Here is a 22,417-nt window from a genome sequence, read left to right as displayed (position 1 = left end):
GACCTGCCAACGTTGAAGAGCACGTGGCTCATCACTACCTTCTAGATTACAATAAAATATTATTACTGTGTAGAGGAGTGGATGAATGGCTGTACATGTAGTGAAACTACTATACAAATGTTTTCTTATATCCTGTCCCATATTTTGTGCCCATATATTTGTTAGTCTAACCAACAGGAGGCAGGGAGAGCTAATACATATGCCTAAGTACTTCTGTGTTAAAGATGAGAGTCAGACCAGGTTAACACGTAGCCTTCTTCTGATTACTGAAGGGAAATGAAGTAGTCTAAGTAATGATTTACTCACAAAGCAACTTTAAATAGGCCTAAAGCAACCACTAAAAAAGCACAGATTGAAGCCTGACACGCTATAGTTACTTTCCACCGCCGATAAAATGTAATATTACGTGTAGCAAGACTAAACATTAATTCTCGACATGTTATCTGTAAGTTGCTGTCACATTGCTGTTGTCACTGACAGGACACAGATGTTGTCGTTACCGTCGTTTGGTTCTGGACCAACGGGGAACAGTGACGGGACAGCTCGCTTCAACGCGAGCGTTAACAACCGTTAACAAGTCAGGAAAATAATGTCAAATGTATCTCTGCAGTCATTTCAACCACTGAATTGTAACGTTACTTCCCATCACTGATGGAAACTATGAACGCTATTTTCTTATCATACATTTATTTTTAATAGCATAATGTTTCGGAGGGTGGGGAGTAATTGTTTATGACACTGTGTTCGTTACCTGTTGCCCCTCGGTGACTGATGTCGATGTCTTTCTTGCACACGGTGCAGAACGCGTGATGAGGTTCTACATACTGTCTATGTGAGGTAGCCTGGACAGGTGGAGGAAAGGCCATCTCTCTCGTTAAGAAATCGTTCCGAACCTTTTTTTGAGGCGGTTCAGCCATGGCATGCAAGCCTACAGTTATCCGGACAGCCTGGCTTGCTGAGGCACTGAATTGAATTGAACGCACGAAGCATTTGGCTAGGAGGGGCAGGTGGGCGGAGGGTTAAAATGCAGCGCTCTGATTGGCCGACAGCTTTTCACTCCACTGCTCAGCGGCAGCATCAACGTCATAGATTGCAAAGAAACTGAAACCAGAGAAACGCGAGATGCAACAAAATGCGTATCTAGAGAGACAGCGGATCGTACAAGCGTACTTAAGGGTGCGTAAGGGCGTGCCGAGTACGCAAAATGCGTACATGTTGGCAGGTCTGTGATTGTAATCAATATAATGTAATGTACAGTATGTACCTACATTTAATCTGGAGTTAGAACCAGTGCTTTTAAAAACACTATGGCTCTTGTAGGTTTGCCAGAAACTCCTCTATTTCTCTACACATGTGGCTCCTGCCTCTGTCTCTAATCTTCTTCAGGGCTGTGATGCTGGTGTCCCGATAGCTAGATTTTAGCGGTATCTTTGCCACCTTCATGTGATATCGTAGTGACCCTTCGCTGTCTTGTCGATAGAAGTATAAATGTTTTGCATACATGCTGTAAATCCTCTGTTTGTCTGCAGGTTCCAGATCACTTTCTAGCAGTTCCTGGTATATCTGCTCAGCTTTAGCCTGGCTGTAATTTAACTTTGCATATATACTTGCAAGGTCTATTTTCTTTGCAAGTGAAGAATCAGGTTAAAGAGCAATCACCTCTTTATGGAGACTGATTGCTCTGTCTATCACGCTTTGCTCTGGGCGACTGTCCCTGAAATAAATGAGCTTGACTTTGTAGCAGTGTGCGAGACATCTCTTCAGATAACGCTCATCTGGATGTTTTCCCAGAGCCTCCTCTGCCAAATCAATGGCCTCATCAATAGCTACATAGTAACTGTAAACCTTTAGTAGTGGTCTAATACCACTGTAGTTGCTCACAGGATTTCTCAAAACCTTTCTGGCTAACTCACGTGCTTCATCTTTGATTTCTTCTCCGTGGTCAACACGTAGAGTTAAGTAGTGAGCAGCGAGGAACAAGTTCTCTGGATCCTGTTCCTTGGCCACTCTCATTTTCTCCAGAAGGTCAGCCACCTGCCCTGTGTCTCTCTTATCACAAGTACCCACTAACCCTAAGACGTAGCTGGTGTTCCACTCCACCATGTCCGGCTGCATCCTGATGGCTCTCTGGAAGTAATCTGCAGCCTCTTTCTTTTGTTCTCTGCTGAACTTCATCAGGGTCCAGCCTTTCTCAGCGTAGATCTCTGGATGGAGCTGGTCCTGGGATGGAGATGGGTATTTATTCATCAGGGCGTTGACCTTTGACAGGTAAGCCTGACTCTCTGCTTGGTCTCCCAGGTGGTGGTGCAGCCACGCCAGGTTCCCGTAGTTCACCACCAACCAGGGACCCTCATCTGCGTTTCTTATCTTGCTGAAGGCCTCTGCAGCCTTGTTGAAGAAACTCTGGGCATCTTCGGTGAACCCCAGCTTGTACTGAATGAACCCCCGCACGTTGTAAATGTGACCCAGCCAGCTGTTCCCCTCCTCGGTGCCGATGTCCTCCAGCTTGTCCTTGCGACATAAAAGTAGGGACTCGCTGGTCTCCAGATCCCAGGTGAAGTGGCACTGCAGGGCCTCCAGTTTGGACTCCAGTGTTGTTTGACTCTGAGCAGCACTGATGGAGAATAAAACAACACTATAACAGTAAGTTAACTTAATATGCTCTAGTCTAAGCTTTAAGTGTTTGGATAATCACTGTAGGAAGGCAGTTCCAACTATTTTAACCCCGTACTGAGAAGACTGTTTGGCCAGACTTACTACTGTACGTCTACTGTACAACACAGTCTCCCCTGGTTGTTGCCCTAGTTACCCTAGTTGCTCTGCCACTGCTCTTCTTCTGTTGTATAAATTCACCCAGTGGTGGAGGTGCAAGCCCATGTCATAGTTTGAAAATGGGGCAGGCATCTAGATAATGTAAAAATTAAACAAGTTGTATTTAGTAGTGATATGGCAGTGGTGATAGCTGATAGGTGTTTGATCTATTGTTTTTAAAGTTTGCTTATAAAGGGTTTCTATTGGTTTAAGAGTTGTCATGTTTGCTTGGGACCAGCTTTTGGGAAAAGATCATGGCATGCAAAGTTTGGCTGCCTCTGTGGTTAGATATGGCCTTATGTGTCTAAGGTTAGTCAGATTATATCTGATGGTATTAGCCACCTTTTAACATGTTTTTTAAAAGTTGTTCATTTTTTCACCTTTTCAGATATCAACTTGTAGATATTGTTGTACAGTTGTAGGCTATAAACATAGGTTTGGCAGCAGTTTTTAACAAGTTGCAGTTTGATAACGTCCATCATCGTCCTGATTGTGTAGAATACATGAATGTCTTGTATAGTTACCATCAAAACACAACAAACACCACAAAGCAATGATATGTTAGTTCACATAATGTATATTTAATGCTATTGTGTGTGCACAAATAACAATCATATTCAGGTTATACATCAAATTAACTATATACACATGGTATAATGTTGTTATACAAGCTCTAAATACAGTTCAAAGGGAAAACAATTCTGAAAACATTTTAAGCAAGAAATAGGCGCGGCAGTTGCTGAATGTCTTCATTTCAGATCGACAACGGTCAGTTTAAAAGATTTCCGTCTACTTCTACTGGATAGTCACGCGCGTTCAACGGATTCATTTGCATAAAGCTGGGCATCGGCACAGCTTTTTGACGCCGTTTTCAAATGTCCACCAAACGCCCCGCCTTCCGAGATGCTTTGCCTGCACATTGTGGTCGCTTAACGTTACCCATAGGAATAGAGTGGAGCGCGAACCGAGCGTCGCGACGGTCAAATGGATCTGTAGCCCGTCGTAATCACCTGGGAATTGCTCGTGTTCGTTTGATGAGAAGAAGGTAAAAAGTCACTCCAACTTCAGATAAAATCGCTACAACTTCTCTCCTTCTGTTCAAGATTTATTCCCAAGCAATACGGCAGAAAAAGGGTACAGGAATACACAGCTGTGGGCAAGAGTTTGCTTCGTTCTGAAAACTCTGCAAAATGTGCCCCGAATCCTTTGTCTCAACAGTTTAAATACTATTCTACTCCAGCGCGTTCTTCTCTTATTGGTCCTGGCAGGTGTCAGGTCTGTTTTGTGCGTCCAATGGCTTTTCCAGACGTCTCCTGAGGGGAGGGACTCTCCTTGAAACATGATAAGCCTAGTTTTTAAATGTTGCATTAAATGTGTCAAAACTGGTTAAAAGTTCAAACTAAAAGCACATATATGATGTATGTTCCTTTAATTTTTGACTGGCATGTTTATCCTCTGTCAAGGAGCTTCCCTGATCTTCGCACCTGTTCCAGTCGCACATCCTCTCTCTGGAACAAAGAGCTGGACGTTGTACCAGCCTGTATCACAGCGGGAGACTGCTGACTTGACACAAAAAGTAGCTGAGTTCAATAGTTCAGATGACGTCATCTTCTGTAACTTTCCAGAATGGAAAGTTACCAGGGGAAGGCCCTCTAGGCTGTCCCAAAAATGGAATCTTCTCATCAGACACCCTAGCAACAGGCTCTGAAAATTCTCATTGGAGGATTTCTTTCTATGCTCTATGTTAACCCTTTATCTGCACTACGAGTACACTGAAGTCAAATTGAAACATTCCATTACATAGAAAGAAAGTTATTAAAACTGATTGATCATATAATCCAGAAAGTCATTAGTGATTGCATTTACTCAGGGCCTTGGTGTGACTTGTTTTGTTTAACTTAGGCACATGTTAACTTTTATTTTTTCTTCACAGAATAACAGGGACCGCCCACGTGGTTACGTTGTTTTTCCGACTGGTAGCGTTCACATGGTCGGGATGCGCGTTCTTCTTCTTCTGTTATATTGGCGTTTGGCATAACAACTTGTTGCATGACTGCCACCTGCTGTTGGCCGTAGCCGAGAGCATCAGGTGGGTGAAAACATGGAGGCCACAATAACAAAAGATCTGCTGCTGTTTTCTTATACGAGCATCCAAACAGCACATGGACAGGTGTGTTTTTGTGTTATCTGCAGGACAACCAATGGGAAAGGACACAGATAAGGTGCTGTTTTATACTCATAGGCCTATTTATGAATAATTTGGAACATGTTATGTCTGTGCATGTTTCTTGGCAGAGGCGTTTGTCCACAATAAAAAGTTTATTGTCATTGAAATATGTTCAGTATGTGCCTCCATCACACATCAGTTGTCAACAACGGCTCACCAACTGGGAAACTCTGTTAGCAAAATCGAGCCCCAGTTTCCCACCTCTGATTCCCACAGGAAGTGACGTGAATGGTGACGTTTTCACTCGGAAAAACGTTTTTCCGATGTCCATGAACGCACGGTGAAGCTGTGGTTGCTCTCTGCTCGGCGCCAGATTGTTAAGTCTAGTCACGTAGGTGAAACATCCAGCTCGTATCAGTCTCTGAACCTTTTGTATTCCGCTGTTTTTTGCCTTACCTGCCTTAATTCCATTTTTTGTGCTCTTAAGGAAACCACTCTGTTCTGCTATTTTTTGACCTGCCTGCTGACACCACTATTCACCTGCCATCACTAGCCCGCATGCTTCGTCATCTCTGTCTGTGTCAACTGCTTGCTCTGTTGCCTGAGAGGACTCCTTCACCAGCCCCGTTCAGCTATTCTCCAGTTTATTTATTAATAGTAATAATAATAATAGTAACTAATAACCCTTCACCATACCTAGAGATTGGCATGGGGTACTTTCCATAAGATCATCTCTCAATGCAAATCAAACCAGCTATTAGGCTAACTGAGATAAAACCATGCCAATCTCTAGGTATGGTGAAGGGTAGGTGATGATGTGGGGGTATGGTGAAGGGTATGTGATGATGTGGGGGTATGGTGAAGGGTAGGTGATGATGTGGGGGTATGGTGAAGGGTATGTGATGATGTGGTGGGGCAATTTTAATTCCAAAGGCCAAGGGAACTTTATCAGGATCCATGAAATAACTGGCCTTTAGAAATAAACATCTGCCTTCCTCTATGGGAATTTAACATAGGGGTGTACTGACTTATGCCCCCTGTATTTTAAGGAAGAACATTTATTTATTTACGATACATTATTCATTCACAAAGAAAATTGGTGTCCTCAAAAGTTGGATTTTTCCTCTTTTTTTATTTATGGCATTAAGATCAATTTCCAAAAGTCAACTTTAGCATGGGTTCATAAATTTATGAGCACCACTGTATGTGGATACTTTGAGCAGCTTCTGTCTGCAGGTGAGCTGGGACAGCGGTTACCTAGGAGACGCCTGCATGATGACGTTCTGCTGCCACCTACCGGTGTAATCAGATTACTGTTTGTTACCACTTCACACTGACAGGGGTCAGTTTCACTGAAAAACACTTCTATTAGACACAACATCTCTATTTAACCCTCGTGTTGTCTTCCCGTTGACAGTGCAGTTTTTAGTTTTTCTGGGTCAAAAACGTTTTAGTCGTTTTATTCGACACCTTTGTCACTTTTCCTGACGTTTTCTGAAGGTTTTTACAATGTTTTTTTTTATGTTTTTGTCAATGCGCTTTGCATGTTTATTTTCAACATATTTGTCACCTTTTTATCAAAATTTTTGGCAATTTTTTATCAACATTTTTGTCACCTTTTTATCAAAAATGTTGTCACTTTTTTTCAACATTTTTGTCACCTTTTTTCAATGTTCTTTTATCTGTTTCTTCTTCAAATGCTATGAAATTGAATAAACCACCCAAATTCAATGAAAGCAGTGAACTGATCATTTATTTTACTTGTGAAGACCGTCGTATGCTAACCATCCACGTTATTTTTTTGGACACTTTGTTTGAAAGAAACCCAAATTTCTCATATAGCCTAGAAACTTTTTGAAAATGGGTCAAAGGAAGGGTAAATAATATTTAACCTGTCACCTTGGATATATTAATATATAGTTGTATTTGTTTGATGCTCATCCATGTTGAAAGTTAAAAAAACAATTTGGCAGCAGTTTTCAAAGGTTATAGTTTGGTTAACGTCCATCATCGTCCGGTGTGAAGTTCTGCAAGATTGTGTAGAAAACAGGAATTTATTGTATAGTTACCACCAAAAAACATAAAGAGGATTTCTTAGTTCATATAATGTATATTTAATAGTATTGTGTAGGCTACAAATGGCGATCTATTCAGGTTATACATCAAATTAACTATTACATTAACAACTGTTTATATTTCTGACAGCAAAGCAAACTTCATACACACAGTATTATGTACTTATTTAAACTTAAACATGAAAACAATTAACACAACAGGAATATAATAAACACCGTGATAAAGTTAAGAAAAACATCTGATCAAAATATATATGAATTAATTATGTAATGACATCTGAACATGTCCACAGTGGATGTTATTTAAAGGACCAGTGTTATTAAATGATTCAGCTTGTTTGATACAGATCTAGTGTACTACTGCTGACAGGTTTCAGAGTCAATGTTAAAGTTATTTTTATTTTGAAACAGAATCAGAATTGACTTTATTCTCATTGTAAGTACATACAACGAAATTAAAAGTGCTACACTATGGTGCACACATAACAACACACACATAAGAGTCTTTGTCTTCTATTAACTGTACTAAAGCGCACACAGTTGTCTTTATATGATACATATCTTTGTGATAACCATTAAAAGACCAAAACCAACAACGAGTTGATCGTACATGTTCTGAATAAGGTGTTGCTGCTTCTGGACCAGCAGACCAACAGAAGGAAACAGGTTTTCCTGATGACTGTAATCAATATAATGTCATGTGTGTACCTACACTTAATCTGGATTTAGAACCAGTGCTTTTAATAACACTATGGCTCTTGCAGGTTTGCCAGAAACTCTTCTATTTCTCTACACATTGGGTTTTGTCTCTGTCTTTTAATCTTTTTCAGAGTTGTGATGCTGTTACAACGGAGGAGGATCGATGTGGTACTACTGCTTCAAGTATTGACCCTTTGGTACTCCTGACGCATTACAGTTTAAATATTTTGCATAGAAGCCTTACAAAACATCTGTTTGTCTGCAGGTTCCAGATCAGTTCCTGGTATTACTTCTATGCTTTTTCCGGGGTGTAATTTAATTTTGCATATAGATATTTGCGAAGTTCTAGTTTCTTCATAAGGAAAAGAAGGGGTAGTAAAAGCAATCACCTCTTTATTGAGACTGATTGCTCTGTCTATCACGCTTTGCTTTGGGCGAATGTGAAAAACACTATGGCTCTGGCAGGTTTTCCAGAAACTCCTCTATTTCTCTACACATGTGGCTCCTGCCTCTGTCTCTAGTCTTCTTCAGGGTTGTGATGCTGGTCTCCCGATATATAGATTCTTGTGGTATCTTTGCCACCTTCATGTGATATCGTACTGACCCTCCACTGTCTTGTCGATTCCATGATAAATGTTTTGCATAGGTGCTGTAAATCATCTGTTTGTCTAGAGGTTCCAGATCTCTTTCTAGTACTTCCTGGTATATCTGCTCAACTTTATCCTGGCTGTTATTTAAATTTGAGTATATCTTCTTCGAGGTTTATTTCCTTCACAAGTGAAGAATCAGGGTAAAGAGAAATCACCTCCTCATGGAGACTGATTGCTCTGTCTATCAAGCTTTGCTCTGGGCTTTCCCTGAAGATCTTCCATTTGTAGCAGTATGCGCAACATTTCTTAAGATGACGCTTATCTGGATGTTTTCCCAGAGCCTCCTCTGCCAAATCAATGGCTTCATCAATAGATACATGGTTTACGTAAACCCTTAGTAATGGTTTAATACCACTGTAGCTGCTGACAGGATTTCTCAAAACCTTTCTTGCCAACTCACGTGCTTCATCTTCGATTCTTTCTCCTTTCTTTGTACATTGCTCGAGGTAGAGAACAGCGAGGTACAAGTTCTCTGGATCCTGTTCCTTGGCAGTTCTCATTTTATCCAAAATGTCAGCCTCCTGCCCCTCGTTGTTTTCCCTGAAATCATACATTAACTCTAAGACGTAGCTGGTGTTCCACTCCACCATGTCCGGCTGCATCCTGATGGCTCTCTGGAAGTAATCTGCAGCCTCTTTCTTTTGCTCTCTGCTGAACTTCATCAGGGTCCAGCCTTTCTCAGCGTAGATCTCTGGATGGAGCTGGTCCTGGGATGGAGATGGGTATTTATTCATCAGGGCGTTGACCTTTGACAGGTAAGCCTGACTCTCTGCTTGGTCTCCCAGGTGGTGGTGCAGCCACGCCAGGTTCCCGTAGTTCACCACCAACCAGGGACCCTCATCTGCGTTTCTGATCTTGCTGAAGGCCTCTGCAGCCTTGTTGAAGAAACTCTGGGCGTCTTCGGTGAACCCCAGCTTGTACTGAACGAACCCCCGCAGGTTGTAAATGTGACCCAGCCAGCTGTTCCCCTCCTCGGTGCCAATGTCCTCCAGGTTGTCCTTGCGACGTAACAGCATGGACTTGCTGGTCTCCAGATCCCAGGTGAAGTGGCACTGCAGGGCCTCCAGTTTGGACTCCAGCGTTGTTTGACTCTGAGCAGCACTGATGGAGAATAAAAATACGTTTTTTTTTTATTAATTAACAACTTTCATTCATTTTTTAACACTATACAAAAAAACCTTCTCCCCCATCGTCATCACCACCTACCCAGACAAAAATTAAGAAAAGATGACATAGTAACCCTAACACAACAGAATAACAACAAAATAGATACGTTGTATGTGACAACCAGTGGCGTTTTTATATCGAAAAAATTGGTGTGGCACAATTTCAAAAGATGGGTTACATACCAGTAAAACTAGAATAGTCTGTAACTTACTCTGTTAACATGTCAACAAACCACATGGCTCCACAAGACAGTGTTGCAACGTGAACACATGCGTGAGTGATGCTGCTACCAACGCAAGTTGTTTAGCTGTCAATAAGTATGGAAAGCCAAAATGGTCATAATTCGTCACAATTCTCACAGTGGTTTGAACATTGTTCTTGGCGCCATCTGACGTCTAATCAACGCCACCAACATGTGACATCGCTTATTAGACGCCTGGTGGCATTTTGATAATCAACTCCGCCCTGTGGTTTTCACAGCCAGTAGATTTGAACTCTAATTCACCCAATCAGTAAGAAGAAGGTCAGGCAACACTAATCAAGCACGGACCTGCTTTGCTGTTAGTCTGAGTAGCCTAAAGAAAATAATATTCACATTGGGTTTTATTTTATTATTTCTACATATCATTATAAGTTCTAAATATGTGAACTAGTGTATAGTTATAGCATTTAAAAAATATTTATTTGTTCTTGTTGACTGGGCTAAAGCAGTTTGCCTACTGTTGCTCTAACATTCCTCAGGGTGGCAGCAGAGGACAATATATAAATTATTCCCTCTAATAAACAATGGGCATGTAAAGCATGGGATTATCTGACCTTTTCTATTCTAAAGAACCCGTTCTAGTTTTTGTTTAACTGTTAGAAATGGTTGTTGTGGCATTATTGTAAAAGGTACACAGTCATTTCAATCCATTTTATTTCAATTTAAATTATATATTATTGTAAGATTACAACATGAGCACAAACTAAAGTCTGCAATTTTGAGTTGTTGAATCCAACAAACTAACCTACAGCAAAGTATGATTTTCATGATGTGGTGGAAGCAAGCCATCTATTTATCTTCCTGAACTGAATGGTTGTGTCTCATTGCAGAATAAAATACTTACAAATGCCCCATCCATCTTGATTCGTGTGTCATATATGAGTCAGTTCAAAGGTTAACAGAGTGGTGAAATTACTAGCACAGGTGTAAATATGTCTGAATAGCACACATCTTAATGCTGACTTAATGTGTAGTATTTTGTTTTAGCAATTGAATTTCCTAAGTAGATACCAAAAAGAAATTGAAATAAAAAATATTTATTCTGCCCCCTGCCCCCTGCCCCTAAGGACTAGTCACCACTGGTGACAACAAATAGTATACGCTTATCCCCAGCACATAGCTTTTTATGAGCCCCCCTGAAAGCTCAAGTACTTTCCCCATTTTCTAGTGTTGACATCATTAAACTAGCTTGGACCCAGCTTCTTATGTGCTAATCTATCCCACTTAGGATTGACCCATCTCACAGAACAAATAGTCTTGTGCTTGGGCATAGTCTGTGACCAGCCCAGGACAGCAGGCATTTGCATCGGGGATTTAAAAAAGCCCCATTGGTAACCATTTACCAGGCATCAGTGATATCGGTGAGGTGCCTGTGGAGAACCCAAAGGATGTTAAAAGACAACACCCGCCCAGCAGCAGTCTGTTCCCCCTGCTGTGTTTTGGAATGATAATAAATCAACTTGAAAAGAAACAGAAGATAGAAAAGAAAGAATGAAGAAAGAAGAAAATAGGGATGGAATGAAAACATCAACGTTGACTTGTAGGATCCATAACGTTAATCCATGTTAAATTAATCATAATGATTCTCTTTAAAAATGAAATGCAGAAGCAGCTACTCACCTCATCATTCAGCTGTTATCTCGACTCTCTAAATATTTAGTTACTTTGGGTTCGCTGGTATAAAGTCAGTGATGTCCAACTTCTGCTTCGCTGTAAATGATGAGATGTTGTTGAAGCAGCTTTAAATAGTCATGCTGAAGTTGGAGCGGATGGCTGAGGTGGGGCGTTTGGATTTGTAGACAAGTGGTCCAACTTGTTTTAAGTCAACTATTTTTAATGTTTCCTCATTCCCCAAAACATAAATCAACACTTGATTAAGTGTCTGTAAGAAGAAGCAGGCACAGAGCCAGAAGTATAAGTAAAGAGAATTTCACATCCATCAGCAGATGAATGTGCAGATGAATGTGGGCAGACATGTTCCGAGACCTCCCTACATAGTTGGAGATCTCAATGTTAAATGTTAAACAAAGCAGGTAGAGAAATGAATGTGACTTTGCAGCTTCTCTCGCCCCCATTGGACCGAGATCAAATGCTTAGAAAGTCACCTAACCGCTGAGTGACAGCCACCGGAGTCTGAGAAGGGTGGGAGAATATTTGTGGAATTTGTTTCAACATAATTAAACTTGATTTGATTGATAGGAGGAATCCATCAGGTGATGCTGTTACATAACAACACTGAACCAACTGGTTCATGGGATGTAACTTTTACTTTAGTTTTCTCTGAAACTCTTTACGCTTAATACTGGACCAATGTCAAAGACTGCTGTTCCTATCAGTCACTTAGACAGAAAAACATGGAAAATAATTTAAAAAAAATTGTGAATTTGAGGAAGGTTTTTTCCAATTTTGCCGTTTCCATCAACATTTTCTAATGCGGTACTTAAAAAATGTGCATAAAAATACATTGATGGAAACATGACTTGTGTCAGATAAAAGCAAGTGCCTTGCAGTGGAAGGTGGTATTCCCCTTTAATTTATTAAAGGGAAAAATCCCACGAATTTGAAAGTACATTTGAAGCATGAACAAGGAGGCTAACCTAGCTCACCTTAAAAGGTAAAGGAGAACGCAAGGCCCCCTTTGCCTAAAGCCGAAGCTAACAATGGTACAGGGACTGGATGTATGTTGACTTAAATAAAAACAAATGAAAAATGCACTTTTAAAGATGTTGAATTCATGTTGAATAGTAGTTCTGAAGAGTTTTCATTTCATTTGCTATCTCTGTAATTGTGGAGGCTGGGACTAAATACTTTGCCTGCAAACCTAAGTAAAACAAAGCTAGATTATCTGTGTAGGCATCTTGCACTTTATCATTATCAACATCTTTACTTTGGTCTGAGGGAATTATTGTAATTTTTGGGGCTTTGTAAATTATAGAGTGTGGTCTAGACCTACTCTATCTGTAAAGTGTCTCGAGATAACTCTGTTATGATTTGATACTATAAATAAAATTGAATTGAATTGAATTGAATTGAATTGCATCACTCACATCCGTTACATCAGGTCCATTCTCCTCAATATGTGTTCCCTCACCTGAAAAAGACTGTTCTGCAAATTCGCACATCCTCTATGATTCCTGGAAATATGAGATAAAAAGGATGTCTTTTACATTGAAATTCTTATTACATCCATGAAAGGGACAAGTTACAGTTAGACCCTCTTGTAATTGTCTACTTAAGTGTGTCATGAGCCCTGCAAAAGTTCAGTGAACACTTCAACTGTACAGGCACACACAGTTTGTCTGGTCCCCACAGCTGGGTGTGTTCGTGACATGTGAACAGCAAAGCAGTTGAATGAGGAAAACATTCTTCCACAATCTTTATGGCCACATAAAAACAATACATTGTGAACATGTCTGTGTGATCTGCAGTGCTTTAGATATTCAGTCAGTGAGGCGCATTGAAAGTCGCAAACACTACAAGCCAACGTAATGATAATCTAATGTTAATCCTCCCTCCACCAAGCAAATTCGGATTGTTCAAAGAAACAGAAACAGAAACTGTACTGCTAATACATTAACATGGTTTGAGTCTCCCCTCCAGTCACACCTCAGCTTGCAAGGCTTAACTTAGCTACTGAGTAGCAGCCAATCACACAAAGCTTCACAAAACCACTTCTTAAGTTTCAACTCAAATTGATAAGTTTGAATGTTCTTCTTCTTGAAGCTATATTATGATGCCACAGTGAAATATTCAGACCCAATATGCCAGCAGGGTTGCCAGTATAGGCTACTGTTTTAGTTTGCTTACTGTTAGTCAATCAATTAAACTTTATTTCTATTGCACATTTCATACACATCAATGTAACACAGTGCTTTGTACAAAAGCAACACAATAACTCAATTCTACAGAGAACCAGTGCGTGCAGAAATCTATGTGGACACTTATAGCAGCGTCTGTCTGTCTGCAGAGTGTTGGTATGACAGCAGTTACCATCATTGTCCTGAATGTGTAGGGTACAAGAATATATAGTTCCCACCAAAAAACATAAAGAGAATTTCTTAGTTCATATAATGTATATTTAATAGTATTGTGTAGGCTATAAATGGCGATCATATTCAGGTTATAAATCAAATTAACTATTACAGTAACAACTGTTTATTTTTCTTACAGCAAAGCAAACTTCATACACAGAGTATAATGTACTTATTTTACTATATTTGAATTAACTTTGCGAGGTTTATTTTCTTCATAAGTGAAGAATAAGGGTAAATAGAAATCACCTCCTCATGGAGACTGATTGCTCTGTCTATCATTCTCAGCGTAGATCTCTGGATGGAGCTGGTCCTGGGATGGAGATGGGTATTTATTCATCAGGGCGTTGACCTTTGACAGGTAAGCCTGACTCTCTGCTTGGTCTCCCAGGTGGTGGTGCAGCCACGCCAGGTTCCCGTAGTTCACCACCAACCAGGGACCCTCATCTGCGTTTCTTATCTTGCTGAAGGCCTCTGCAGCCTTGTTGAAGAAACTCTGGGCGTCTTCGGTGACCCCCAGCTTGTACTGAATGAACCCCCGCAGGTTGTAAATGTGACCCAGCCAGCTGTTCCCCTCCTCGGTGCCGATGTCCTCCAGCTTGTCCTTGCGACATAAAAGTAGGGACTCGCTGGTCTCCAGATCCCAGGTGAAGTGGCACTGCAGGGCCTCCAGTTTGGACTCCAGTGTTGTTTGACTCTGAGCAGCACTGATGGAGAATAAAACAACACTATAACAGTAAGTTAATTTAATATGCTCTAGTCTAAGCTTTAAGTGTTTGGATAATCACTGTAGGAAGGCAGTTCCAACTATTTTAACCCCGTACTGAGAAGACTGTTTGGCCAGACTTACTACTGTACGTCTACTGTACAACACAGTCTCCCCTGGTTGTTGCCCTAGTTTCCCTAGTTGCCCTGCCACTGCTCTTCTTCTGTTGTATAAATTCACCCAGTGGTGGAGGTGCAAGCCCATGTCATAGTTTGAAAATGGGGCAGGCATCTAGATAATGTAAAAATTAAACAAGTTGTATTTAGTAGTGATATGGCAGTGGTGATAGCTGATAGGTGTTTGATCTATTGTTTTTAAAGTTTGCTTATAAAGGGTTTCTATTGGTTTAAGAGTTGTCATGTTTGCTTGGGACCAGCTTTTGGGAAAAGATCATGGCATGCAAAGTTTGGCTGCCTCTGTGGTTAGATATGGCCTTATGTGTCTAAGGTTAGTCAGATTATATCTGATGGTATTAGCCACCTTTTTAACATGTTTTTTTAAAAGTTGTTCATTTTTTTCACCTTTTCAGATATCAACTTGTAGATATTGTTGTACAGTTGTAGGCTATAAACATAGGTTTGGCAGCAGTTTTTAACAAGTTGCAGTTTGATAACGTCCATCATCGTCCTGATTGTGTAGAATACATGAATGTCTTGTATAGTTACCATCAAAACACAACAAACACACAAAGCAATGATATGTTAGTTCACATAATGTATATTTAATACTATTGTGTGTGCACAAATAACGATCATATTCAGGTTATACATCAAATTAACTATATACACATGGTATAATGTTGTTATACAAGCTCTAAATACAGTTCAAAGGAAAAACAATTCTGAAAACATTTTAAGCGAGAAATAGGCCGTGCAGTTGCTGAATGTCTTCATTTCAGATCGACAACGGTCAGTTTAAAAGATTTCCGTCTACTTCTACTGGATAGTCACGTCGCGTTCAACGGATTCATTTGCATAAAGCTGGGCATCGGCCAGCTTTTTGACGCGCAGCGTTTTTTCAAATGCAGCGCCGCCTTCCCGAGATGCTTTGCCTGCACATTGTAGTCGCTTAACGTTACCCATAGGAATAGAGTGGAGCGCGACCGAAGCGTCGCACGGTCAAATGGATCTGTAGCCTGCCGTAATCACCTGGGAATTGTCAGCGTGTTCGTTTGATGAGAAGAAGGTAAAAAAGTCACTCCAACTTCAGATAAAATCGCTACAACTTCTCTCCTTCTGTTCAAGATTTATTCCCAAGCAATACGGCAGAAAAAGGGTACAGGAATACACAGCTGTGGGCAAGAGTTTGCTTCGTTCTGAAAACTCTGCAAAATGTGCCCCGAATCCTTTGTCTAAACAGTTTAAATACTATTCTACTCCAGCGCGTTCTTCTCTTATTGGTCCTGGCAGGTGTCAGGTCTGTTTTGTGCGTCCAATGGCTTTTCCAGACGTCTCCTGAGGGGAGGGACTCTCCTTGAAACATGATAAGCCTAGTTTTTAAATGTTGCATTAAATGTGTCAAAACTGGTTAAAAGTTCAAACTAAAAGCAAATATATGATGTATGTTCCTTTAATTTTTGACTGGCATGTTTATCCTCTGTCAAGGAGCTTCCCTGATCTTCGCACCTCTCCCAGTCGCACATCCTCTCTCTGGACAAAGAGCTGGCAATGTGCCAGCCTGTATCACAGCGGGAGACTGCTGACTTGACACAAAAAGTAGCTGAGTTCAATAGTTCAGATGACGTCATCTTCTGTAACTTTCCAGAATGGAAAGTTACCAGGGGAAGGCCCTCTAGGCTGTCCCAAAAATGGAATCTTCTCATCAGACACCCTAGCAACAGGCTCTGAAAATTCTCATTGGAGGATTTCTTTCTATGCTCTATGTTAACCCTTTATCTGCACTACGAGTACACTGAAGTCAAATTGAAACATTCCATTACATAGAAAGAAAGTTATTAAAACTGATTGATCATATAATCCAGAAAGTCATTAGTGATTGCATTTACTCAGGGCCTTGGTGTGACTTGTTTTGTTTAACTTAGGCACATGTTAACTTTTATTTTTTCTTCACAGAATAACAGGGACCGCCCACGTGGTTACGTTGTTTTTCCGACTGGTAGCGTTCACATGGTCGGGATGCGCGTTCTTCTTCTTCTGTTATATTGGGGTTTGGCATAACAACTTGTTGCATGACTGCCACCTGCTGTTGGCCGTAGCCGAGAGCATCAGGTGGGTGAAAACATGGAGGCCACAATAACAAAAGATCTGCTGCTGTTTTCTTATACGAGCATCCAAACAGCACATGGACAGGTGTGTTTTTGTGTTATCTGCAGGACAACCAATGGGAAAGGACACAGATAAGGTGCTGTTTTATACTCATAGGCCTATTTATGAATAATTTGGAACATGTTATGTCTGTGCATGTTTCTTGGCAGAGGCGTTTGTCCACAATAAAAAGTTTATTGTCATTGAAATATGTTCAGTATGTGCCTCCATCACACATCAGTTGTCAACAACGGCACCAACTGGGAAACTCTGTTAGCAAAATCGAGCCCCAGTTTCCCACCTCTGATTCCCACAGGAAGTGACGAATGGTGACGTTTTCACTCGGAAAAACGTTTTTTTGACGTCCATGAACGCACGGTGAAGCTGTGGTTGCTCTCTGCTCGGCGCCAGATTGTTAAGTCTAGTCACGTAGGTGAAACATCCAGCTCGTATCAGTCTCTGAACCTTTTGTATTCCGCTGTTTTTTGCCTTACCTGCCTTAATTCCATTTTTTGTGCTCTTAAGGAAACCACTCTGTTCTGCTGTTTTTCGACCTGCCTGCTGACACCACTATTCACCTGCCATCACCAGCCCGCATGCTTCGTCATCTCTGTCTGTGTCAACTGCCTGCTCTGTTGCCTGAGAGGACTCCTTCACCAGCCCCATTCAGCTATTCTCCAGTTTATTTATTAATAGTAATAATAATAATAGTAACTAATAACCCTTCACCATACCTAGAGATTGGCATGGGGTACTTTCCATAAGATCATCTCTCAATGCAAATCAAACCAGCTATTAGGCTAACTGAGATAAAACCATGCCAATCTCTAGGTATGGTGAAGGGTATGTGATGATGTGGGGGTATGGTGAAGGGTATGTGATGATGTGGGGGTATGGTGAAGGGTATGTGATGATGTGGGGGTATGGTGAAGGGTAGGTGATGATGTGGGGGTATGGTGAAGGGTATGTGATGATGTGGGGGTATGGTGAAGGGTATGTGATGATGTGGTGGGGCAATTTTAATTCCAAAGGCCAAGGGAACTTTATCAGGATCCATGAAATAACTGGCCTTTAGAAATAAACATCTGCCTTCCTCTATGGGAATTTAACATAGGGGTGTACTGACTTGTGCCCCCTGTATTTTAAGGAAGAACATTTATTTATTTACGATACATTATTCATTCACAAAGAAAATTGGTGTCCTCAAGAGTTGGATTTTTCCTCTTTTTTTTATTTATGGCATTAAGATCAATTTCCAAAAGTCAACTTTAGCATGGGTTCATAAATTTATGAGCACCACTGTATGTGGATACTTTGAGCAGCTTCTGTCTGCAGGTGAGCTGGGACAGCGGTTACCTAGGAGACGCCTGCATGATGACGTTCTGCTGCCACCTACCGGTGTAATCAGATTACTGTTTGTTACCACTTCACACTGACAGGGGTCAGTTTCACTGAAAAACACTTCTATTAGACACAACATCTCTATTTAACCCTCGTGTTGTCTTCCCGTTGACAGTGCAGTTTTTAGTTTTTCTGGGTCAAAAACGTTTTAGTCGTTTTATTCGACACCTTTGTCACTTTTCCTGATGTTTTTTGAAGGTTTTTACGATTTTTTTTTTTTTATGTTTTTGTCAATGTGCTTTGCATGTTTATTTCCAACATATTTGTCACCTTTTTATCAAAATTTTTGTCAACATTTTTGTCAACATTTTTGTCAACATTTTTGTCACCTTTTTTCAATGTTCTTTTATCTGTTTTTTCTCCAAATGCTATAAAATTGAATAAAACACCCAAATTCAATGATAAGACAACACGTGCAAATAAACCACAGCACGCAACAATAAGACAACACGTGCAAATAGCCCACACCACAACGGAAGTGTTTCCAGGGGACACTTTAAGTGATGCACACGTGCCTCAACCATTGGCTTTCCGGTACATAGACAGACCAACAACAGTACAATTTTAACAATTTTCGCCATTTATTCATCACTAAATTCACTTCTGAATACGTTTTAGGCGAGAAATGAACTCTTTAGATTTCGAATATATATTTTTTTTTATATTTCGTTGTCACAGACTAGAAACCTTTTGACATCAGGAGGGTAAATCATCTTTAACCTGTCACCTTGGAGATATTAATATACAGTTGTATTTGTTTGATGCTCATCATGTTGAAAGTTAAAAAAACAAAAAATAATTTGGCAGCAGCTTTCAAAAGTTATAGTTTGGTTAACATCCATCATCGTCCTGTGTGAAGTTCTGCAAGATTGTGTAGAAAACAGGAATTTATTGTTTAGTTACCACCAAATCAAAACAAACTTAGAGAGGATTTCTTAATTCACATAATGTTTATTTAATAGTATTGTGTAGGTTACAAATGACGATCATATTCAGGATATACATCAAATTAACTCTTACATTAACAACTGTTTATATTTCTTACAGCAAAGCAAACTTCATACACAGAGTATTATGTACTTATTTAAACTTAAACATGAAAACATTCAACACAACAGGAATATAATAAACACCGTCATAAAGTTAAGAAAAACATCTGATCAAAATCTATTTGAATTAATCAAGTAATGATATCTGAACATGTCCACAGTGGATGTTATTTAAAGGACCCGTGTTATTAAATGATTCAGCTTGTTTGATACAGATCTAGTGTACTACTGCTGACAGGTTTCAGAGTCAATGTTAAAGTTATTTTTATTTTAATCAGAATCATAATTGCCTTTATTGTCATTGTAAGTACATACAACAAAATTAAAAGTGCTACTCTACGCTGCACACATAACCACACACATAACAGCATTTGGGACCTATTTTGCACTCAGCGCAATTGCCTTTGTACACCGATGCATGTATGATTCCTATTTACAAAGTCAAGGTATTGGAGTGGCCATCACAAAGCCCTGATCTCAATCCCATAGAACATTTGTGGGCGGCACTGAAAAGGCGAGTGCGAGCAAGAAGGCCACAAACCTGACCCAGTTACACCAGTTCTGTCAAGAGGAGTGTGCCAAAATTCCAGAAAACTATTGTAGAAAGCTTGTGGAAGGATGCCCAAAACGTTTGGCCCAAGTGAAACAGTTTCAGGGCAATTCTACCAAATACTAAGGAAGTGTATGTATACTTCTGACTTTGATGAAAGTGATAAAAAAAATACATAAAAATTCTCCCTCGCTCGATTCTGACATTTAACAAATGCAAAAAATATGTTAATATGTATTGATCTAAAACAGAAATAGTTTACTCTGATTTAATGTATGACAGTAAAGAAATAAAAGTTTTTGTGTTTTTTTCTGAAGTGTATGTAAATATCTGGTTTCAACTGTATTTGCGCTCCCGGGTGCAGTTCAGCGAAAAGAGGAGGCGTGTTCCGGCGCAAACGTTCCCTGGTGCTATTTAGCAGTTTTCACAAAACAATTCCGCCACAGACCAAGAAAAACCTGGTCTAAAGTCAGTGGTGCTAGTCTAAAGTCAGTGGTGCTAGTCTAAAGTCAGTGGAACTAGTCTAAAGTCAGTGACGCTAGTCTAAAGTCAGTGGCGCTAGTCTAAAGTCAGTGGAACTAGTCTAAAGTCAGTGACGCTAGTCTAAAGTCAGTGGCGCTAGTCTAAAGTCAGTGGAACTAGTCTAAAGTCAGTGACGCTAGTCTAAAGTCAGTGGCGCTAGTCTAAAGTCATTGGTGCTAGTCTAAAGTCAGTGACGCTAGTCTAAAGTCAGTGGCGCTAGTCTAAAGTCAGTGGTGCTAGTCTAAAGTCAGTGGTGCTAGTCTAAAGTCAGTGGTGCTAGTCTAAAGTCAGTGGCGCTAGTCTAGTGGTGCTAGTCTAAAGTCAGTGGCGCTAGTCTAAAGTCAGTGGTGCTAGTCTAAAGTCAGTGGTGCTAGTCTAAAGTCAGTGGTGCTAGTCTAAAGTCAGTGGTGCTAGTCTAGTGGTGCTAGTCTAAAGTCAGTGGTGCTAGTCTAAAGTCAGTGGTGCTAGTCTAAAGTCAGTGGTGCTAGTCTAGAGTCAGTGGTGCTAGTCTAAAGTCAGTGGTGCTAGTCTAGAGTCAGTGGTGCTAGTCTAGTGGTGCTAGTCTAAAGTCAGTGGTGCTAGTCTAGTGGTGCTAGTCTAAAGTCAGTGGTGCTAGTTCAAAGTCAGGTGGCTAGTCTAAAGTCAGTGGTGCTAGTCTAGAGTCAGTGGTGCTAGTCTAAAGTCAGTGGTGCTAGTCTAAAGTCAGTGGTGCTAGTCTAAAGTCAGTGGCGCTAGTCTAAAGTCAGTGGTGCTAGTCTAAAGTCAGTGGTGCTAGTCTAGAGTCAGTGGTGCTAGTCTAAAGTCAGTGGCGCTAGTCTAAAGTCAGTGGTGCTAGTCTAGTGGTGCTAGTCTAAAGTCAGTGGTGCTAGTCTAAAGTCAGTGGCTTAGTCTAAAGTCAGTGGTGCTAGTCTAAAGTCAGTGGTGCTAGTCTAAAGTCAGTGGTGCTAGTCTAAAGTCAGTGGCGCAGTCTAAAGTCAGTGGTTTTGTGCTTAAAGTCAGTGGTGCTATTAAATTGTGCTAGTCTAAAGTCAGTGGCTAGTCTAAAGCAGTGGCGTAGTCTAAAGTCAGTAGCGTGTTATTCAGATGCTATTTTAGCGTGGCAGCCCATAATGTAGCGTGAAAAGAAAAATATTACTGAAAATGCGCTTTGGGTGTTTATAGATCAGGGTACAGTCTTCAAAAAGTCACAGCATTCTTTGTGGCTTGTTGTGTTTTACACATTTCCATGAATCATGGATGTGTTGATGACATAAATGAGGAAATATTAGAGGACTTAAGGAGACGTGATGTTGAACTACGGCGGGATCTGGTCCGGGTATGTACGCGATGCGCTCCTGATGGGAGCGGGTGGACGCGAGATGGAGTGGGGCACAACAGGTGCAGGTGGTTGCGTTTGGAGAGCCACGCTCCATGGCTGCAGCAGTCCTCTCCAGACTTGAGGAGATGCGCCGAGGCCGCAGCAACATCGCCCACCCGATCAAGACGGGCATTTATTACTTTGCCGCATCCCGGACAGCTCCGGCTGGCGTCGCCAGGCAAATCCTCCGTCATAGTAGCAATCCGCCACGGAACAAGCACGCCTGCTCGCATAGGCAATGTGAGATGACGCTCTGATTGCCCAAACCACACCTAGCTACATCAGACCAACCCATTTCCGATTGCGCTCGGGGCAAGAGTCATCTATTCCTCCGGTATAATAGCAACAGCGCCCGAGATCCCGCCCACAAAGCTACGTGCGTTTCCGCTTTGATACTTGCGTTTTAAATCGTTAAAACAGGGCCCCTTGTCTTCTATTAAAGGTGCTCTTGAATCAGAATCAGAATCAGAATTGACTTTATTGTCATTGTAAGTACATACAACAAAATTAAAAGTGCTACACTATGGTGCACACAAAGCACACACATAACAGCCTTTGTCTTCTATTAAAGGTGCTCTAACCGATGTTGGGCGATGTCACTTCTTGTTGACGCTCAAAGTATTGTCAAACAAAACAGAGGCTAGCT

At 40.8% G+C, this 22,417-nt stretch overlaps 2 pseudogenes; both read right to left on the bottom strand.

Annotated features, from left to right (window-relative positions):
* Positions 1-715: 715 nt before the first annotated feature.
* Positions 716-5,538, bottom strand: LOC120565608 (annotated as a pseudogene).
* A 2,599-nt stretch (positions 5,539-8,137) lies between these two features.
* Positions 8,138-11,581, bottom strand: LOC120565672 (annotated as a pseudogene).
* Positions 11,582-22,417: the final 10,836 nt, after the last annotated feature.

This window comes from Perca fluviatilis, chromosome 9, assembly GCF_010015445.1.
Source record: "Perca fluviatilis chromosome 9, GENO_Pfluv_1.0, whole genome shotgun sequence".
Lineage (NCBI taxonomy): Eukaryota > Metazoa > Chordata > Actinopteri > Perciformes > Percidae > Perca > Perca fluviatilis.
This window is presented reverse-complemented; position numbering and strand designations above follow the sequence as displayed.